General features: G+C 39.9%; 1 protein-coding gene across 4 annotated transcripts in view; it reads left to right on the forward strand.

The window, feature by feature from the left end:
- Positions 1-21,600, forward strand: part of osbpl3b (oxysterol binding protein-like 3b) — a 307,799-nt gene that overhangs the window by 36,506 nt on the left and 249,693 nt on the right. The window contains exon 2 of one of the 4 annotated variants that reach the window (XM_085988680.1): positions 5,544-5,699. The exons of the other annotated variants lie outside the window; for them this stretch is intronic. The gene's annotated coding sequence lies outside the window, so the exon portion shown is untranslated. The remainder of the gene's footprint in view (positions 1-5,543; positions 5,700-21,600) is intronic. 4 annotated transcript variants of the gene reach the window in all.

Below are 21,600 nucleotides of genomic sequence, written 5' to 3' on the forward strand. Positions count from 1 at the left end.
GTAACCATTCTGTGATTTATTAAGGTGAGTGGATTATCAGCATTTTGAGTACTGTTATGAATTTCTAATGAATTTTAAAATGTGTATTGTTGATGCTGATCAATGTCTCACCTGCTTTGCAGTATTTGTGCAATTTTTCTGTTAAGTAACTCAAATTGTTGAGTTCCTCAATCTCTGATTTCTGCTTTGATGGCTAGCCTGCTATGGTTTGCAATAATCTGGCAAATAATTCATCTGTGCACTGGAGGAAATTGAACCTGAATAAACCATGAATAAAGCATGTGGTGATTTTCTATACGGTTTTGTTTTCTGCCTCTTGGTTGCTCCTGCTTTATATTGAAGACCTATACAAGTACAGTAAGTAGTTAAATTTAAGTTTGTAGCACCAATGCAGTTATTTAATTTGTGATTTAAAAAAATTTGCTCCACAGTCCTCACCAGCAATAATTCTGATGTAAAGATGATGACTTCTTTGCTGCTGGATTTTTGCTTTGTTTCCTGCCCTGCCTGGGTGCAAAAGTAGTTGTAAAATTCTAGATCAGTGATTCACTAAGACACTGAATGTTGCAATCCTACCTTAGTTAGCTTCTCCTTACTATCTTACCACAAAAAGATTATTAACATTAATATTTACAATTTTAAGCACAGTGTGCCAATGGAACACATGTGTTCTATCAAAAATGATTTGAGTTGTGCCTTATTTCGAATTTCTAAATATAGTGCATGTTTGCAGGATTTTCAATATAGTAACATCAATAATAGCTCATGACGTAAATTAAAGTTCTTTCTCACAAAAAAAATGGTCTTTGTGCTTCTCCCTGTTGATTTTTGTATGGAAGATTATACTATATAGATAGTATAAAGAGATGGCTTGCTGTTGATGGGGGGGGGGGGGGAGGGAAATGTATTCCTCTAACTATTATGAAATCCTGTAAAGAACGGATACCTGTTGGCCTACTGATTCTTGGGATGTTTATATTCCACAGCTGTTTTCGGAAGTGGTTCTGCTATACTGGCTTAGCCCCTGGTGCTGTAGTGGATGGCCAATGAATATTGCATGACTGATTACTCGCTGCCCAAACAATCTAAAAACAACTGCACATATCCTGTTGTTTTAAGTCATTGTTCAAAACTGTATCTGACATCTGTGGCTGAGGAAAGTCATACAGGCCAGCAAGAGTAAATCTGATGTGCCAGTCTGTGTACTCGGCTCACCAGCAGCCAATGTCTTCACTTCTGAGAAGACCAATTCTGTTGTGGTCAGCAGTGGTGCTGTCTCTGGGACAAGTACAGAAATGATCTGTGTTGGTGGTATGCATGGCTAAGGATGGTGATATATTACATTATGCAATCCTGTGATTTTTGTATTTTTGTGATGTGATTTTTGTTTGCAATCACTGACTTTTACAAATGTAAAAATGTAATGGTCGATGTAAATTCTTGTTTGATACAATCGGACTATAAAAATGAATGTAAACCTGTAAATATGAAGTTAAATGTATTTGTTTTATATTGCATGTTTTGACTTTAGTGTAATTTTTTTAAAGTCAGAACTGCCCCATGATATTTGGCAAAATTTCTAGTAACTTTGGCTTCTGCAAGCAGCAGTGCTGCCTCACTTAACATGCTGCTTCCTTTTGTACCCGCGTCTTGCAGTTTTGACCTTCAGGCAAGAGCAGCACTGAAGCAGGCATTTTGTGTAGCATCAACAGCTCTCCTTCCATATATATGACACATTACTGAAAAGTAGATTGAGCAAAATGTCTGACTGCATCTAAACACTCATTTTCAGGCATAAATGCAGGAAAAATGGTGTGTCAGTGTTCTGGATTGGCCCCATTCGCAATGGAGGACCGATATGGAGCATCAGCGGCTGTACTGGTACAACTGCCTGGGCAAGATTTGCACGTGTACAATTTAAGAGTAGCAATTGCTGCTTTGTTTCTGGCTGTGAATTCTTCCCTGATACTGGGGCAGTCTGCACAGGTCTGAGATGTGAAAAATGCAAAAAACGCTCAGGCCGTCCATGTCTAGCAGGAGAAAAATGGCAGCTCTGGTGTTCATATGCATTTAAGGTCATCTGCAATTTGTTTCCAGAGGCAAGGGGCCAAACCATCTCCAGTTGGTGTTAATTATGCATATATTTATAACTATCGATATCTCAGTCATTGCTTTCCCACATGTATGCAGGTTCTATCGTTGACACCTACATGGCAAGTATCCTTTCTATTACTTGAATATTTACATGCCACAGCAGCTAAAAGTGGAACTTACAAGTGGTCTACCACATGTTGGCTAGGTTGTGCTTTTGTTAACTTTTCATCTTTGCCATAATGTTACTGCAGGTACTTAAGGGAAAAGTGGTGTCCGTGTTGAAGTTTTGTGTTCTCTGTGCTATTGCTGTAACTAAGCACCTATTTGTTTCTCTCAATAAGCTGTTTAAAATTCATACCCTTTTTTATAGAATAACAGAGCCAAGAAGTAATTAGTTTAATCAGCCATGATCGCATTGAATGGCAGAGCAGGCTCAAGGGGCCGAATGGCCTACTCCTGCTCCTATCTTCTATGTTTCTATGTTTTCATTTATTTCATATTTTGCCAATGTTCTTATTTTGGGTTACCGACAGTGCTGGCTTTTGTATTTCTCTCCAGTCCTAAACAAAGAACGTCCACTTTGTAAATATTCCAAAATGTTCATATGTTCAGAAAGTGTGCTAATAATCAGGATGGTTTTGTTTAATTTAGCAGTGTGTAGATTAAGCAAATTTATAATTAAAAGTAAAAATTGCATTTTTTAAGAAGTTCTTGTAGTAAGGGATAACAGCTCCCTGTTATATCATCTCCCAATACGATTTACAAATAAATGTGATTTTTATAGAAACAAGAATTTGTAAAGCTGCTTGTATAGTGGTTCCTAAGATTTTAACTAGGTCTGGGGAGGAGAAGGATCTGTTTTAACAGTGATTTCTCTTCCAGGTTGCTGGTGTACGTAATAGTACATCACTAAGTTACCATTATTTGTATGCAAGTATTTGACTGGGGTGGAGCCAGAGTGTAATTCAAATCTGGGCTGTGACTTGTCTTTTACTCAACATCTACACACATACATACACATCCAGCAGGCGGTCACTGTCACTGCGAAACCTTGCCTTTCACCATCCCTTCACATAACTAAAGGGCTTTGAGGCCAATTGTAGCATCCCTACTGCCACCATGGTTGATTTTCACTCACTTGGCAGAGACCAAGGACTAACCCTGGAACCTTCTGGACTGTGTCTCTCAGCTGTCCACTGGATAAAACCTGAACCATCATCGAGACATTTGAACAAAACCTTCAGGTTCTAGTGATTTGTTTCATGAAACAATGGGAGTGTGTGGATCTCCATATGTGTGTGCTACTGTGAAATCACTGAAGATGTTGTATGGCACAAGGGCATTTTTTTTACAGTTTGGTTTCAAAACTAACATCCAAATCTATCAATTTTAATCTTTTTGTTCAAATTTACTCGAGAGAAAATTGGGAAGCAGTCAAAGTTCCAAATTCCAAAATTATGCCTAATGCGTGAAGCAGGTTCTGGTCTGAGTTGTGAAATATGTCTGCTATCCTTTCATTTGCCAGATCAATGGGATGAAACCCTGCTTTTTCTGCTAGTGAAAGAATCCTTCATGAAATTCATTTTGGAAATGAAATCACACTTGTGCTGCTTAGAAGTTGGGACTTGGTGGAAGAGCTTTACCTTGGAGACTCTGGCCTAGGCTTTCCACCCTTCCCTCCAAAGATTTTTGATTGGAAATCCCTCCCTGTCTTTAGGATGCACCCTATTCACCAGGGAGATGTTCTACTGACCCCATCTGACTTTTCTGGTCTCGGGGTCATTAATATGTTGAAGATGGATTCCCCAAACTCTGCCTGAGAGTCTTGCTTAAAAAAAGTTGGAGTTTTTACATGGCAGGGCTCAGGCTGCCTGTAAAATGGCAATTTTTGCTGAAAAATGTTGACTGCCCTTCTTGAGCCTGTTCAATGCAGTGACGCGACACCCCCCCTTCTTTCCCCCCCCCCCCCCCCCCCCCTTTCCCTACCCCTACTGCTAAACACTGTCTGGACCAAACTAAGGGCCCTTGCATCCAGTGTTTAAACAATGCAAATGGTGGGAAATGCAATGGAGGCTGTGTTTCCCTCACTTACATTCCAATATTGTATACATAAGTAAAGAGTCCCAACATGAACTGTGAGGGCAGGGCAAAATGTGCCAGCTTGAAGTGGATTGGAAGGGTGTGTGTGTGTGTGTAAATGCCACCTTGTTCCCCATTTTTTAATAATCTATTAATTGTGAAGTATAAAAGTATTTAAAGCTAACCAGAATGTGGAATTTTTAAATTAGATTCCAACATTTACCTCCAAGTGCACCACCAATTTTGTGCCTTCAACACTTATATGAAAGTCTGAAGGAGGAAATACATTTTTGTTTTCTATCCAATACAATTGAAGTTATTGGTTTAAGTTACACAGCTCATAACATTACTTCTTTTCACATGTCATAGACTTATCAGGGCTGTGCTTGAAACATCAGTTTTTTGTGTACTATGTGCTTTTGCTAGTTTTCTAGGTTGGCATGTTTGTGTCCCATCTCCATTATCTCTGAGTGACAGCAGATTCGTTACTTTTAATTTTGAGTTTGAAGCAGCAATTTAAAATATTGTGGTACCTAGCCAGTCCTGTGGAGTGCAGTTCTATAAAGGTCATGCTAACGCTTGATAATGCACTGGTCAAGTTATATGTACACTTGGCCACCCCTCTTTAAAAGGGACCAATTTACTAGTGGAGATTGTGGAGAAAAGTAACAGGAATGATCCCTAGTGTAAAGGGGATGAGCTTTGGGGAAGAAGGCTATTTGAATACTGGTATTTAATTTAGAGAAAATGTTTTTAAAAGTTGAGGAAATATCTGGTCAGTAATCAACATGTAAGGGAGACATTCAGATATGTAAAACTGCGTTGGACAATGGCATTAGTAATACTTTACAAAGGTAACCAGGAAATTGAACTGAAAAGCATAAATCTGTTGAAACATAGCACTTTAAAAAAAAAAAAACTGCATTTTCCCCATTTTTTGCTTTTCAGTTGTATAATTCATTGTCCTTTTGACATGTGGGTTACCTGCAGTGCTGTTGTGAAACCGGTTGGTAGATGATGCACACGTATTTCATGGTGACTTTCCCTTTCTTTGAGAGAGCCCGCACCTTCGCCAGAAATGTGAAACCAGGCATGCGGGATTGTTAAAATAACACAATTTTTTTGTTGCCAAGAAATCACTGAGCTAGTGGTATGAATTAACTTCACACTAAGTGATTTAACATATAATTTGTATTGCTGCACCCACCCCTAATTTAAGTTTCCTAGAAATAGGAGTCTTCATGATAATGTGGAAGAGTTATCCATTTCTTTTAAAATCTTCAATACATGAAAATTCTATTTTCTCCACTTTACCTCTTGATGAAATTGCTCACTTTCCTCTAACTCACTTAATTCTTGATCCACAACAGCACTCCAACATGGCACATTAGGACGGGTCAGAGTAATGAGAATAGTGTGCCACTCTTTCCTCTGCCAACATGCACTGAAAGCTCCACTGAGGACAATTTTAAAGTAACCTCAAGATTGATGTGCACAGCAGCTGTCTAATACAATAATTACACCAGGTAAATGGCATTACTATTCTGTCCTTCAAGACATTTATGTGAAAATTGTACCTTCGTTAGCCATATTTCCTGAACTGAAAGCATAATTGTCTTTTTATAATGTCATACAGCTCATGAAGGAAACATTCCAATTAAATTGAAATCCAGTTAGTTGCATAATGGCAGATTTGATGGATCTGTAAAAGCGCGGGTGTATTGCATGCATTTGTTGGCGGCTGTTACCCGAGTGAGTGGCGAGAGTGATTCAGGGCCAGCAGGCCTGAGCTGTACTGCAAGCTCTGCATTTCTGTCTGAAAGTGAAAGAGAAGTTCTGTTAATTTTTAATGTTAACAAAGATCTGAAGGAGCAGTTAGCTCTATGCGAGCAATGGAAGTTTGTAAAAAAAAGTTCCCAGGTGCTCTATTATAGTATTTAACTTATAGGATATGCTTGTAAATGTACCCAAATTATCTCTTTTCATTGCATAGTATGACAGAACCTTTTATATTTGTAAAAACCACTACATGCACACTGTATTAACATGATATGCATATAGATTACAGTGTTTGGTTTTCATTTTTGAAGAGGGATAGCATGCTTTTTGTCTATTCTGCACTTCCTTTTGAAATGTCCATATTTAATCAATGTTAATTCTGTGAAGGAGGAAATCGCTGGCAATCACTAGAGGCTTTGAGGGGTAAAAGGAGGGGGGGGGGGGAAACCAAATCCTTTAAGGAGTTTGATTTTCTTAAGTTTATGCTGGATATTATATGCATTTTAAACTGCAGAATGAAATAGAAATGCTCATCGGCTTGATCAGTTAACTTGTTTTGACAGCTGATGCAAAATGAAATAGAACTTGCTTAATTTGACTGTCCAATCCACTTTTATTTTTTAAACTGTTTGTGCCTTTTAAGTTGGTGTTTCTTTTGTGTTAAACTGTGATTACAGCAGTCTAATTCTGTCAAAATGCTCTTATGATGGTTCTGTAATGACTAGTTCCTAACCACTGTGTAATATTTGACAACATTCTTGAATTTTGATTTAACTTGATTATACCAGTGTCTTAATCAAAATGAAGACCACATCTTTAAAACTAGTTTGAAGCTCCTCTGAGTATGTTCTTGTGTTATATAGCTAGTATATTGAGGCATGACTGGAATTAATCTGCTTCGAGACAGAAAATGCTATGATTCTGTTATTTGGTGGCAGCAATCTACATGTACAAGTTACAGACTTTTGTTAAAGTAAACTATTTATCTTTAAATAGTCCCCCAATCCATCCCATTAGATCACCAATAACAGGATTCTACTGTAGCTTTTGAATTGAGTTTTATTTATCTGACTGACTGGAGACAGTGGGAGTCTTCACACGTGGAAGCAGACTTGCAACAGAGTTAAAAGGGTGACCTTTTGTCTTCACTTCCTTCTGCATCATCACAATATACTCCAAAGTACTGTACTTGAATATCTAATTATGGTATTTTCCCCATACTGTGAGTTGCATTTAGAATTCATTTGTAGAAATTGCTGAAGTTAAAGCCCTACATGGAACAGACATTAAGGGCTGAATTTTCATTCAGAAGTCGGGAAGGAGGCGGGACTACAACTTTCGGGTTTTAGTCCCGCCTCCATCAAGATGTGGCCAATCCATGCGATTTTCACTTGATTGACCTTGTTGAGCCTGCCTAGCGGGCTCAGCAGGCCAATTAAGGGCCACCTGGCAATAGGTGACATCACAGACTGAAATTTCATCTGTCAAGACGTGTTGATAGATGAAATATCAGTGTTTGACAGCTGTTTGAAGCTGTCAAACACTGACAGTCTTACTTCTAACCTGAGTCCTTATAGGCAGACTCGGTTCGAAATCTCGCCGGCGCTGAAGGCTGTCACTTTTGACGGATCACAGCCGTTCTGCTTTCTGTGCCGGCTGAATGATGGACTCCCAAAGCCTAGAGGAAGGAAGGCTTTAAAGGTAAGTACAGGTAATTTAAACTACTTTAGACACACCAAACACACTTACCTTTGCACTCATGCACCCATCACTCACCTGAACACCGACATCTCGACCTCTCCAAGTCCTTCAACCCGACGGCCCGACGACTCTAACCTGACGTGGTTTGGAGCCGTCGGGAATCCCACACGACCCCTCAAAATAGGGATTAGGCTAAAAACTGCCTGTTAACTACCTGTTAATTGGCACTAATCCCTTCCCGCCTCGGGGGGGCGGGTACACGCCTCCTTTGAAACTTACATGGAGGCGGGTTTTGGGTGGGATGGTGCCGGGACCCCCGAATTCAGGATTTTAGCCCCCCGCACGCCTAAAAGCCCGCCTCACGGCACACTAAAAATCAACCCCTAATACTTTCACTGCTTTGAGTTGCAGCCCATGTTGAAGCGGATTTGAAACTGGTGTGCAAAGCCATTATTCATGGAGTAATGAGGGGTACTTTTTAAATGTATGTGATTAACCATGCTCTTGGCTCTATTCAACTAAAGAATTCCCCCCTCTCACTCACTACATATAGCAAAGGGTATAGCAATGTAGTAACTGTCGTACTAAACTAGTACTACAGAGCTTGACTTCAAATCCCAACATGGCAAATTATGAAATTACATTCAATAAATCTGGTAAATTGTGTGCCAGCACTAGATTAATATGACCGATTGTTGTAAAAACCCAACTGATTCATTGATGCCCTTCAGGGAGGGAACCTGCTTCCCCTACCTTGCACGTGGATCTAATCTACAGTCTGATAGATTCTTAATGCCCTCTGATGTGACCCAGGCAGCCACTTGATTGCAAGCAGCATTGTTACAAAGTACAGTAGTAATGCCACGAAGACTGCAGTGGTTCAAGAACACAGCCCACAGCCACCTCGGCCCAACTAGGCAATAAAGGCAGCATTGCCAGTGTTGCACATATCCTGACAAACTTTTAAAGTCTTTCCCTTCGCTGAAATGTTGCCCTTTCTAAGAAATTGTAGTCCTGGAAGCAGATGTAATATAATCTCTTGGTCAAATGGATTTCTACTTGCATAATTTATGGATGAGGAGGCCAAAATAGAGGAACAGAACAGTGTAGCGTGGGGGAAGGGCAGACAAGACAAAAAGGAACAACTGGTGGAACAGTTGAGAAGCGTACAAGAGAGGAAGCATTTCACAGGTGCGGCTGAGGGCATGCACGGCCTATAAACTGCTGCCAATTTTCTATAAATAGAGCCATTAGTCAGCTCGTGGTGGTACAAAGCACTAACATTTTTTAAGGTTTTGTGTTGGAGATATGGGAGTTTTAATTGTTGCTGCATTCCATCTGAAAGTGTCAGTGGGAGTTCAGTTTATAATTACGGTACCCAGTATTACCAATAGGAGCTTTGAAGTAAAACTGATCAACTGTGACACTGAAGAATGTTTTTGCATATCATCTGGAGCCATTGGAAGGTGCGTTGGGCAGCTGTGAGCTGGCAGGTTAGCTGTTGCAATGCCGGCTGAGCTTGCCAGCAGGAACAATAAATGCACAAATTACACTCTATTTGGAATAAAGGAGATTATTTATCTTTGGAATTTTTTACCAATTTTTATAACTACATTTGTTCCCTTTTAAATGAAACTGAAATGGCAGCTGAAAGCATTGCATCCTGTATCGGTACTCTGTCTTTTGTCATTTTTTAATACTCATTAATCAAAAATACATTAGTAGAGTTGGTTTTACATTCATCACTGGAACATGACTGCAGTATACTACAGGTAGTTGGCAATTTAATGATCAGTGGTTGACTTTACAGATGTAATAAATCCAAAACTGTTGATGACCGGCTGTGACTGCATTTCAAATTGTGATTGTTCAACTTCCTGACCGTAAACTTATGCAGCACAATCATAGTAGTTACAAATTTATATCAGTTGTTTTACCTTGTGTATGTGAGTTTTGGAAGCGGCATTGCACACAGATACTTTAGGTCTATTAATATACTATATTCACCCTTAGCATAAACCATCACTCATTGTCACTTCACCCCACTTCCCAATCATATCTCTATTTTTCTTTTGGCCAAATGAGTAGGACTAATTGACAACTTGAGCTAATTCTACACATTGTGATTCGAAAGGAGTGGATAAAGTGAATGCAAGCAAATTATACAATTGGAGTTGTAAGGATAAGTACAGGCAGAGATAATCACATATGTAGAATGTAATGGTGCCAAAAGTGCTGGAATCATAGAGATGTCATGCCAAATAAAGTCAATCAATCCAGGGTATATAGAGTAGAATGTAAAGTTAGTTACATTCCCTATCTCTAGCCTCCTGGAGCCCTACAACCCTCTGGGAGCTCTGCGCTCCTCCAATTCTGGCCTCTTGTGCATCACCGATTTTTGTCACTCCACCATTGGTGGCCGTGCCTTCAGCTGCCTAGGCCCTAAGCTCTGGAATTCCCTTCCTAAACCTCTCCGCCTCTCTTCCCCTCTCTCCTCCTTCAAGATGCTCCTTTAAAACCTACCTGTTTGACCAAGCTTTTGGTCACCTGTCCTAATAGCTCCTTATATGGCTCAGTGCACATTTTGTTTGATAATCGCTCCTGTGAAGTGCTTTGGGATGTTGGCACTATATAAATGCAAGTTGTTGTTGGCTATTCAGGAGTCTTGCTTGATTTCATTTTAGGAGCTGGGTTCAAAGATAATCCCTTGTTGGATTGAACTGCAAAATACATGATCTGTGGAAACAATGGGCCAGATGTATCGAATGGTCTTGCTTGTTTTATGTTGCCACTATATCTGTCATTTTGTGATTGACCTACAAGAAACTGTGAGTGATTCACTAAAGCATATCTCAAGATATCAAGTTAATTTTTCCCTCCCTCTTTGAGATTAGCACACTTATTTCTCTGAGGATGTCCAGACATGAATGGTCATTGAAATGGTGATTCAGACATTGTGGTTGGTTCTAAACAGAAAATGCTGGAAATATTCAGCAGGTCAGGCAGCATCTGTGGAGAGAATTACCGTTTCGGGTTGATGAATTTTCCTCACACAAAATTGTGCCTTGGTCAGTAACTGTAGTCAGTTTGGCGTGTACCTTCTGGTACCATTAGTTACTGTGATTGTAATGCCATTTATGTAGTAAGTGTGAGAACACTAATTTTGTGATCAATAGATTTCTCAAATCTGTTAAAAGTGGAACTGACTTTTTAAAAATTGATTTTGACTACAAAATATACTTGTAAAAATCATGGTACATAATAAGTGGAGAAAGGTGTTTACAACCTATAATTGGGCCAATTATGTTTTGGAATTCTAAAATAGAGTAGTATAAATAGATTTCATTATTATCCACACGCTTGAAACACTTGTACGTACTGATGCTCTTTTGTCTCCTGTTTGTGATGCTGGGTGTGCTCGCACAGTAATGAAGCAGACTATGTGCAGAACTAGGTTATGTTTATAAAAGACTGCTGAAATGCTTCAGCAATGCAAGACCAGAAGTGGATTGCAGTAATTTATAAAGAAATGACACAATTTACCTGAAAAATGCTACAGTAATACTATTACAAGAAATTAGTGACTGTAAACAATCTTCTTTTTCCACATGTCTGATTAATGGAACACTATTGATCAGATCCTTAATTATTCTGGATAAAGTCAATACATTTTAAGTGTTTTGTTTTAACTGTGAAAGGTATGATGTAAAGGCAATTCCTAACAAAGCCTTGTATTAGAGGCAAATGTCTCATCTCCCTTTTACCATGATTTGATGCACTATATTTCTTCTGAATCATGAGCTTACTTACTTGCCATTCCATCAATACTGAATTATTTGTAGCTGTTAGGCTATACCGTCAGAAGGCTGAAATATAATCGCAGTGTTTCCTAGCCACTCGTATTGGATTTTATCAGAAATTACAGAGCCTTTTGCTGATTAGGTTAATACAGGATATGATATTCGTCACCTCCTAGTTGTAATGGACCCAAGAGTGGCTTCTTCCTGCTGCTATTGTGCAACTGTTTAATGTTAATGCATCATTGGCAATCCGTGTTTTTTAAAAAGACTTAAAGCAATAAAATGTAAATACAAAATTGTCTTCCCTGCATCGAGCACCACACCCATCACCAAGAAGCTTGGGCAGGTCTTAAACAATGCCATTTTGATTCAGCTTCTGGGAGATATATGGAAATGGGCTGGGAACAAAACCTAATGTTTTCATTTGTTACCTTTTTCTCAGCAGCATTCTCAGGAGTGTCAGCAAGGTTGGAAATTAAATTGACTTCACCTTTCTTGAGCATTTTAGTATTATGTTTGACTTTTTGTGCTTTCCTGTAGTGGAAGGTAGAACACATTCACATTTTTGGCATTACATCAGATACCACACTGACCAGAATTTTCTCATTCTTCCCCTAATGATCTACTAAATAACTTGACTGTGTAATGAGATACTAAGCCGTGTAGACCTTTAAGGTATCGGGCATGATCCTCGGTCTATACTGAGTTAGCTATGTTAGCTGTAGTGAAAGTAGGAGCACTAAAAATGGCTGGGTTGAGGGAGGGGAAAAACTCAGTTGGGGTTCTCGCCCCTGATTATTATCCATTGACCAGTGCTGATCCCAAAAGTGCATGGGTAAATTGAATTGAACAAGTGACTACAGTTTTTGGTTGTGAACCATTATGTAGCTTTGATTACATACTTGTTGCTAACCGTACACTGCCACGCAGTCTTATTGAATTTAAGAACAGATTCTGAAGTACAGGGCTGCCTACTGCTCATCTCTAATTATAATTTATTAGTTTTCATCTCCTCTCTGACCTCCCACTTCCCACCACTGGCAAAGTAAGTTTAAATTAAAACTTGCTACAAGTAAATGATGATATAAACTTTAAAGATAAAACTCTGTTGACAACAATGTAGCCTATGAATTCTAAATATAAAACTATAATTTTTAATTGCATACTCCAGGTCTGAGTTTGGGCTGGAGAATGAAACAGTTTGCATTTTGGACACTTAATATTTTTATTTCATTAAGCACTGAAGTGTAGCTTGTTTAGAGAGTAAAGCTCCCTCTACTCTGCTCCAACAATGTAACCTTGAGCATCTCCTACGAGTGAACACTTTCATTTCCCATATTAACCACTATGTGGCTTTGATGAGGAAGGTTGACCATTTGGGGACAGTTTGTGCTGTGGGTTAGATTGGAATTGTCCAAACTCCCCTCTCCAGCCAGAAGATTGAGACAGCTTTCATCCTGTCAATCTAGGCTGGATTTGAACTGAGCGCTTGAGGAAAGGCCAGAGACTGACGCAGTCTCTTCTTCTCATTTCTTCCCCTCTCCCCCACCTTTCGCCACAAAACTATAATTCTGGAAAAAAAAACTCCAGCATTACTTCACTAGTTTGATTGCCTAGGAAAAAAGAAGTAACAAAGGAATTATAATTTTTGAAGATAATGTACTATTTGCTGTGGAAGATAGTTAACGCTCTTGTGGGGTGCAATTTTGCACCTTGCAATATTACCACAGTGAGGAATGTTGGTGTATTGATCACATTTTCTTTTGTTCATTTCATGAATTTGTAGCTTTTTGAAAAAAGCCAAATCTCTACTCCGTGGTTTCTTTTGTGGCAAAATATCACATGAATATGTCCGATCTTGAATATCCTCTGAGAAGTAACACTATCTTGTTAATTATCTTCTGTCTGTATGCACTTCCTGACTACAGAGCCTTACTTTCTGTTGCACTTTATTTTTAAGTCTTTTCCTATTGTAACATCCTTTGTCCACATTTATAATGGAAACTGTCTATGTAAACAGATAATGCTGTATTTACATCCTCCTGCTAGTGGCGGTGCTGATGCTTCAACCAACTTTGTTTTCTGGATCTATCTTTCGCTCGCTCGCTCTCTCTAGCGCTCTTGCTTTCATATCAGCACACACTGGTTCAATTGTCTCCCGCTGTCTAACTCCACTTCACCTGAAGACTAAACTTGGTCTTCATTCTCCACCTGCAACACCTCCAGAGATAGGATATCATTATAATATTTCTGCCTACTTAACCATCACTTTGATAACGCGATAAAGCATTGTATAAATCCAAGCATCTCTTCGGTAAGTGTTTATTCCATAATTGATTCTTATTCCAAATATAACTGACTTAAATGTTTTGTATATTTGTAATAGATAAAATATCTGATTGCAACAATGCTGCTTTCATACAGTTGAATGCTTCTTCACTACATCTTTTTGTAAATTCTATTCATAAGATACAAGGGAAGTATTTTATAATCTTAAAGGAAATGTTTTTGTAATCATGGACACAATTATAAAAGAGTAGGGTTTTTTTTTGAAGATGCATATATTTTGAGTGGATTTTGAAGAAGCTAATGAAATTTAAAGTATGTTCAGAATGTTCTCAATGAAGCTTGCCTATGGCTGTGAAAATGCGGAGATCCTGCTCAAACTGATCTGATTAGTCAACTTAGGAAAAAAAGTTTGAATTGGTAATTACAGTGTGAAGTAATTAGTCTGTCACTTGTCTGGTGAAGATCTCTCATGAGATTGCTGTGACATCATGCAAAGGTTTGTGATGCAGTACTTGCTGTAAAGCCAACCGAAGTACTCATTGTGCAACTTTTTGATAATAAAAATTAGAAATATTTTATAAACTGGGGGGGGGGGGGGGTGGAAGAGGAGAAGGAGGAGGAGAAGAGAAGAGCCACAGACGAGGCTGCAATCCAGAAAGTATTGGGTTGTATACTTGCATTACTGATTTTTCTTTTTATTTTGTCATTTTGTTCTGCATCTGCGATTGGCAGGAATTTAATCTTTTCATAATCTGCGATGTATAAATTCTGGTTTTAAATTATTTTTTCTTTGCCAATTTTTTGTCCTGTCCTGCCTTGTCTTGAAGGGTTGACTCCCTGCTAGGCTATAGTACCATGGATGCCAGGTCCCCTCCTGTACTATGCCTAAGTGCTAAGTGGGGATGCCTTGAGTGTTTTTGGGTGGGGGAACATCACTACCAAGCCTGGTCTTTTGTGTTTTGTCTGATGTCTGCAGGTATGCATTTACAGCGGGGTTTCTGGATAGTGATCAGAGAATGGGAATGTTGGCTTTCTTTTCTTTGTCCCTAGCCTAGGGATGCTGTGGACAATTATTGAGCCTCCACTGCCAACCCCTGGTAGAGATCAGCACATGCTGGATATGGATTCTGTGGCCTTCTGGATCTACTTGCCTCAGCTATTCACTTGATATTGTGGAGCCATTGAAGGAGCAAATGGCGTATATTTCATTTATAGTCCCAGAATTTGCTGAGCGAATGAAAGTTAAGTTTGCATGGCATCATTAGTACAGGAAACTCTTTTTTTTATCCGGGACCGGCGTGGTGCCGGTTGATCAAAAAGTCCGGATTACAGAGAGGTATACTTACCAAAGTACAAGAGCCCCGTACACGGCCACAGGTGCAGGAGCCCCGGTTACATGGCACTTGTGCAGGAGTCCCGGTTACACGGCCACAGGTCCAGGAGTCCCTGTTGCACGGCTACAGGTGCAGGAACCCTGGTTACATGGCCACAGATCCAGGAACCCCGGTTACACGGCCACTAATATAGTAAAACTTAACTGAACCTACTCCTGAATTTTGCCAGTTAAGAGAGGTTTCCGGATATTTAGGCGCCGGTTAAAAGAGTTTCCTGTACATTTATATAAAAAGAACCCCACCAATTTGTGACGAGGAAGAGATACAGCATGAGTTGCAGATCGGCACAAATTGCTGGACAATTTGTGCCACTCCACCATTAACCTCGCAAAAAATTGGAGCTTGCTGTCAACTTCCATGAGTTTCAAGAAATTGCTGCATTTACGTCGTAAATACGAATTAAACTCCCCACAGAAAGTTAGGGCTGGTATTTCACGGCGTAAAGACCCGGGTAATGGAGCGATTTATGGTCCTGCAATGCTACTCAACCTTGGAGGCCCAAAAAGGGAACAACTGAAACTGGAGACTCATTCCTGCAGGTAGTTAAATTGTTCCTAGAGGTTTAGAATTTTTTTACTTTTTCTTTTCTGTCTCTTTTTCACAATCCAATATTTCGCTCGCTCGCTCTCTCTCTCTCGTTATTTCTCTTTCTATATCTAATTGGACTCTAATTTACCCTAATTCCAGCTCTGTCATGTTACTTTCTCTATTCTTAAATTTAATTGGTTAAGGAGATAGACTGTTGGTCCCAGATGCCCCGTTGACCTTGCCACACAAGTTGTCAGCTCGCACTTCTAGTAATTTGTGGTGCAAAATTTTTTTGAGCTGAAGGGCGAGGAAGAAAGTCCAACTCATCGGCATGTCGTAAGATGCCCCGCTCCAGCAAATTCTGGCCCTGACACCTATAATCTCATTCTGAATGTAATGCATGACTGGCTAGGTAGAACATTGCATTTAATTTCAAATTACAATTCATATAATCAGTTAATTTCCTAACATATATGGCTTCACTGCATTACATTAATTATGAGCTTATAGTTTAGTTGTCAATAAGTAGCTGGTTCCTGTATCTGTTGAGATACAAAGAAGAGAAAACACATCTGACAGCAGCAATTCAGTAATCTGTAGGCAAGAGGTACAGCACACTGCTGAATTACTAAAAAGTTGGGTGATTGGATAATAAATAGGTGCAGATCCTTGGGAGTGCCTGACTTAATTGGGTGTGTACAGCTATGCAAGTGTGATTGTAGGATCTTCTATGATTGCATGCTCTGAGCTCTAGCTAAATGCAGATTGCATCTATCCATACAACTTCCATTTTAAAAAAATGGGAAGAAGAGAAAGATAGATTAATTTTCAAATTGGGGCAAGTTTTTGCTGTTGGCTAAATGAGCTCAAACATATGGCACTGTTGGAATCAACGGATTCCTATCTAAATCACTGAGGTCGAGGCAGTTCAGTAAATTAACCGAATTTAATTAAACTGGTGAACAAAACAAAAACATGCAGGAGCAACAGTAAACAGGTCTACACAGTAACTAGTTCCACGAGGTCTGAACTCAGAACCTCCCACCTCTGACGTCATGATGTCATCACGTTTCCCGCCACTCGGGGCACCACGTGACCAACGTGATGACGTCATCGCGTTGTTTCAGAGTTTTTACAGAAAGCTTGTTTACACTCAGCAAACGGACATAGGTGCTGTAACATTGCTTTAAAGACAGTTATTCATTTGTACAGGAGTTCATTGGTGGTTTTACCACAGCACTGACTTTTTATTGAGCAGCATTAAATTCAGGTTTGAATGAATTTCATTGTGCATAGTGACAAAACACAGGAGGTTTGAGGGCCTTTCATTTATGCGCACCTCGAGAATAACTTTAAAATGGAACCATGTCCAGTACCCTCTTCCCAAACTGAATATTGAAAGATATTGGGCCTTGCAGATATATTCTGTACTATTTACTTATTGCTGTGTCCTGGCCAATATTTATCCCTCAATCAGCATCACAAAAAAGATTATCTGATCATTATCACATTGCTGTTTGTGGGAGCTTGCTATGTGCAATTTGGCTGCTGGGTTTCCCACATTACAACAGTGACTACGTTTCAAAAAAGTACTTAATTGGCTGTAAAGCGCTTTGAGATGTCCCGTGGTCGTGAAAGGCACTATATAAATGCAAGTCTTTCTTTACAAAACCTGCTTAAGATGTCCTTTCCTCCCTACAACCTTTTCAGTTATTTGCATTATATATTTTTTGCTGCACCTCAGTGGACTTGCAATATTTGATTTAAAATGTTTTGTTTGTCCCTATTTCTCTCCTCCAAAATCTTTTTTCGCTTATTTAAGAGATATTTTCTCCTGCTTATCTGCAGTGAATGACTTGAGTTCTTGCTGGAGCTGCTGGTGTAACACTGCATGGGGAGATTTTTCTACTTTCTTGTCTCCAATGATCAACCAATGAATAGCTGATCATTTGCCATGGCTCAGGCTGCAATGTCAGAGGTCAGCATCAAAGCATATAAGAAACAACCCGCTCTGGCCCCAGAATAAACATCAGTTCCCCTCGGTGACGTACAAAAAAAACTTCAGCCCAAACAGCATTAGCTCAGTTTTTATTTAGTGGCTTAATTGCATAAAATGACTGGGAATGGTGAATTGTGTCTGCTGTTCATAAATTTTCTGACTGTTTGTCAAAGTACACCTAAGTAATGTAGTTCCACAGGAAGAGGTTGAAAACTACAGCTACCATAATGCACATGCTCTGTTTTTCAACAGGAACCATTAATCTTCAGCTCTTTTCTATGTAGTTGTCAAGTTGTGCAGGTTGTTGTGCACTCTGAATATTGTAATTTTCTCCCAGCTCCTGTGGAATTACATGATGCATCGCTCGCTCGCTCACTCACTCACACAAACACACATTCATTCTTTGTCCACAGAAACTAAAAATCCCAAGACCTCTAAGCTAGGTGAAACTTCTAATTCAAACTTCCTGGACAACTCCTAATAACTGTTTCCACCTTCATGTTGTAGTTAAGATGACAGTTAATACTGCAGGTATCAATTTGAGACCAGTACCTACTTAGTGATAAGAGATCAGTAGGGTCAAGTCACACTGCTGGATCCAGGTTACTTTGAGGAAAATTGAGCGCTCCTATGTTGAAAGGAGACATGTGCAGAGCTCGCCAACTGATTAAATTTTAACAGTGAAGAAATGACAGCACCAAACTGTCCTTTAAAAATGACATTTAAAGGTTTGCTTTGTACTAGGCGCTGTTGTATTGTAGTTGGTAAGAAGCTGAAGCTTGATCAGATGACCTCCTTGAGATGAAACAACTTTCATAAATTATATTTGGGCAACTTCACAATGATGTACAATGATCTAAAATACGTTGCATAGCTGGCCTGTAATGTGCATGCTTGATAGCTGGCAAAGAAAGAATATAGTCAGTCAATGCATTACATTACAAAACAAAAACAACTTGTATTTATATAGCGCCTTTAATATAGTAAAGCGTCCCGAGGCGCCTCATGGGAGAATGGGGAGATGGTGTAGTAATGTTAAAATACAGTATTACATTTCAGGAAACACTTTTTTTCTGATTTAATGCCAGTTAATACTATAATTGAGAAGTACAAAATGTAATAATTCTGGGCCTTGCAATCATCTCCACTTCCATTGTATTTACATTTCTTCACGATTAAAATTTTATCATTAAACCGAGCTCTGCACATGTCTCCTTTCAACATAGGAGAGCTCAATTTTCCTCAAAGTAACCTGGATCCAGCAGTGTGACTTGACCCTACTGATCCCATATCACTAAGTAGGTACTGGTCTCAAATTGATACCTGCAGTATTAATGTCCCTATTTTGGTATATTCTCACTTTGTACATGTATAATCCACCAAGAATGTGCTATATTTTTGTAACTCTATCCATTTGTGTGGATTCTGTTACTTTTGTGATGCTATGTATACTTGAATAAATGTTTAAACCTAGAGAGCAGAAAAGTATCATTATTGACCCATTCTCATAAGAATATTGCTCCCAATAATGAAGCTGTCCTTTGCCCCTCATTTACTTTAGTTCCTTATTGTTAGACCTGTGTTCTATATTCACTTTTCCATTTCTAATAACTTTTAATGGGGAATAAATATACTATCAGAAATAGTTGATTTTCTGCTTTCCAGAAAAGACATCATTTGTATCCTAAAATACAACAATGCATCCAGACAAGGGTGTTTATGTAGGTACTTGTGCATACCTGTAACTGTTTTATATGTAGACCCTGTTTTGAAGATGTTTAATTTTCAGTATTGGAGCAGAAAGCTTTTTGTTAAAGCAGATTCTATCCCTGGAATTTGTAGGAGTTTTTGTGGGCCTATATTCTCTGGAGTTTAGAAGAATGAGATATGATCTGATTGAAACATATAAGATTCTGAGGGGGATTGACAGGGTAGATGCTGAGAGGCTGTTTCCCCTGGCTGGAGAGGCTAGAACTAGGGGTCATAGTCTCAGGATAAGGGGTCGGCCATTTAAGACAGAGACGAGAAATTTACTCACTCAGAGGGTTGTGAATCTTTGGAATACTGTATCCCAGAGGACTGTGAATGCTCAGTCGATGATATATTCAAGACTGAGATCGATAGATTTTTGGGCACTAAGGGAATCGAGGAATATGGGGATAGGGCGGGAAAGTGAAATTGATGTAGATCAGCCATGATCTTATTGAATGGCGGAGCAGGCTAGATGAGCCGTATGGCCTACTTTTGCTCCTATTTCTTATGTTATGTTCTTCGAGCATACTGGCCTGCCATTGTGCTGTGCTATAGTGGTAGCCGCATAATTATGTCCAGATTCTGCACACATTGAACTGCTGATGTAGGTGATGTTATGTGTGTTTCTCTATTGAGGGTGCCCTCCTGAGCTGGTTATCACAACTGGCCTGGGAGTTGGTAACTTGTATGATCTGGAAGTATGGTTTATGGTGTAGGGGGAACTAAAAGATGGAGTAAATAAAAATGCATTCCACTAGTTTACTTATGTGTAGGAAGTATTGGGGTACTCTGCATTGGGTTTAAATGTTTGAGGTCTTCTTTTAATCCACTTTAAAGGAAGCATATCTTCATAGAAATGCATGGGTAAATGAATGGAGGGGAAAAAGGTCTCCAACACAATTGAAAGATGTAAATCTGAGTTTGTAGAAGATTAACTTATGCTGAACAATCAAAGCTATAAATGTAGAGAAGATTCACTTCATGAAATCCTGTTAAACCCGAGAACAACCTTGCTGCTGATTAAGGACATAGCTGCCAGACTGGGTCTGCGACAGGTAGTGAGGGAACCAACAAGTGGGGAAAAACCTACTTGATCTCGTCCTCACCAATCTACCTGTTGCAGATGCATCTGTCCATGACAGCATTGGTGGAAGTGACCACCGCACAGTCCTTGTGGAGATGAAGTCCCGTCTTCATGTTGAGGATACCCTCCACTGTGTTGTGTGGCACTACCACCGTGCTAAATGGGACAGATTTCGAACAGATCTGGCAACTCAAAACTGGGCATCCATGAGGCGCTGTGGGCCATCAGCAGCAGCAGAATTATATTCAACCACAATCTGTAACCTCATGGCCTGGCATATCCCTCACTCTACCATTACCATCAAGCCGGGAGATCAACCCTGGTTTAACGAAGAGTGCAGGCGAGCATGCCGGGAACAGCACCAGGCATACCGAAAAATGAGGTGTCAACCTGGTGAGGCTACAACACAGGACTGCTTGCATGCCAAACAACAGAAGCAACATGCGATAGACAGAGCTAAGCGATCTCACAACCATCGGATCAAATCAAAGCTCTGCAGTCCTGCCACATCCAGTCGTGAGTGGTGGTGGACAATTAAACAGTTAACAGGAGGAGGAGGCTCCAAAAATATCCCCATCCTCAATGATGGTGGAGCCCAGCACGTGAGTGCAAAAGACAAGGCTGAAGCATTTGCAACTATCTTCAGCCAGAAGTGCCGAGTGGATGATCCATCTCGGCCTCTTCCTGAGGTCCCCAGCATCACAGATGCCAGTCTTCAGCCCATTCAATTCACTCCACGTGATGTCAAGAAACGGCTGAAGACACTGGATACTGCAAAGGCTATGGGCCCTGACAACATTCCGGCAATAGTACTGAAGACTTGTGCTCCAGAACTAGCTGTGCCCCTAGCCAAGCTGTTCCAGTACAGCTACAACACTGGCATCTACCCGGCAATGTGGAAAATTGCCCAAGTATGTCCTGTCTACAAAAAGCAGGACAAATCCGACCCGGCCAATTACCGTCCTATCAGTCTACTCTCAATCATCAGCAAAGTGATGGAAGGTGTTGTCGACAGTGCAATCAAGCGGCACTTACTCAGCAATAACCTGCTAACTGACGCCCAGTTTGGGTTCCGCCAGGGCCACTCAGCTCCTGACCTCA

Source organism: Somniosus microcephalus, chromosome 5, assembly GCF_052327205.1.
Source record: "Somniosus microcephalus isolate GS21.2 chromosome 5, FLI_Smic_1.0, whole genome shotgun sequence".
NCBI classification, from domain to species: Eukaryota; Metazoa; Chordata; class Chondrichthyes; order Squaliformes; family Somniosidae; genus Somniosus; species Somniosus microcephalus.